Consider the following 1311-nt stretch of genomic DNA (forward strand, 5'->3'; position numbering starts at 1 on the left):
CGAAAATTTTCGCAAATAGAATTTTTCCATGGCATACGCCATGGTTGAAGGATTGGTGCAAAAATTCAAAATTCCTGTGTAAATCACAAATCGGTGGTTATAGGAAATTTTTTGGATCGCTGATCGGGAGTTCCGAACCGTGTGGATCGCTACATGTCCATATTCAAAATGGTTCTACAATTTTAATTCCCTTTATCTGGAGAGTGAAGGATATACTAATTTCTTTTCAGGAAATCAAAAGATCGCAAGACGGCTCTCAAAAAGAACTGATTGTTGCAGATTTCAAAGATTATGTAGAGTTTACATTATGAGAAACTTACTGATTACCTACTATCAATAATAAGAACGCACTCGATACTTTTGGTAGAATTGCATTGCCTGCTAACAGCGCATGCGTCAAAATTAAGTCTTATAAAGGACAAAAAATGTACGATTTATTACTATTCCGAGTAAACTGTGGATCATTGATTGCGATTTGCGATTGTGCAGCCTTCAGCAGGCAAAGTCTGGCGTTACTCGGCAAGGTAGAACTGCAGGACGTACAGTCAATAATCGAAAAAGGACCAAAGTGTTCACGAAAATTCATTGAAAGAACGGCAATGTTCTTTGACATTGCGTGAATACACTGATTCATGGGTCGTAAATTTATCTGGCACCAGCATGGAAGTTATCTCAGTTTATGTGAGCCTGCTTATGTTTATCCAGAGCATAATTTAACCTTACCTATGAAGAGGCTCTTTTTTTGGCGGCACCAGTTATGATCACTTGTGACTTTCCTTGTGACTTGCATCTTTCTCGACCCTATGCCTTCAGGTAAATTTGGAGTTAGGAATAAAAAAAAATTTCAACAATTAGAAGAAGCATTTTCGAAATGAAAAAAGTTTAAATAATACAAAAAATTACTTTCTTTGAGTTTTTCCCAACATATGTATGTATGTGTATGTATGTATGCACATATGAATGTTGTCTGCTTTTATGTACATACATATGTGTGTGCATATGTACACATAGTATAAGTAAGTATGTACGTATATACCTCGATATTGGCATAAGCTCAAGCGAAATAAGCGAAAGCTTTCGACCGCATATCCTTGCAAGGACAAAAAAGCTCAAACGCGTTTATCAATTTTATCACAAACAGTATGCTATCAAAATAACCATATTGTTTAATAAATATCTATTAGTTTTTCTCTCTTTTGCAAAATTTATAAATATGTATATGTATGTATTTTATTCATTAGCACCACTTTAAATTTTCACAAAAATATATTTCTGCACCTTCCAATGATTCTCTTCTTTGCATTTTTTTTT

Source organism: Rhagoletis pomonella, unplaced genomic scaffold (assembly GCF_013731165.1).
Source record: "Rhagoletis pomonella isolate Grant_MI unplaced genomic scaffold, Rhpom_1.0 Rhpom_scaffold_00001, whole genome shotgun sequence".
Classification (NCBI taxonomy): domain Eukaryota; kingdom Metazoa; phylum Arthropoda; class Insecta; order Diptera; family Tephritidae; genus Rhagoletis; species Rhagoletis pomonella.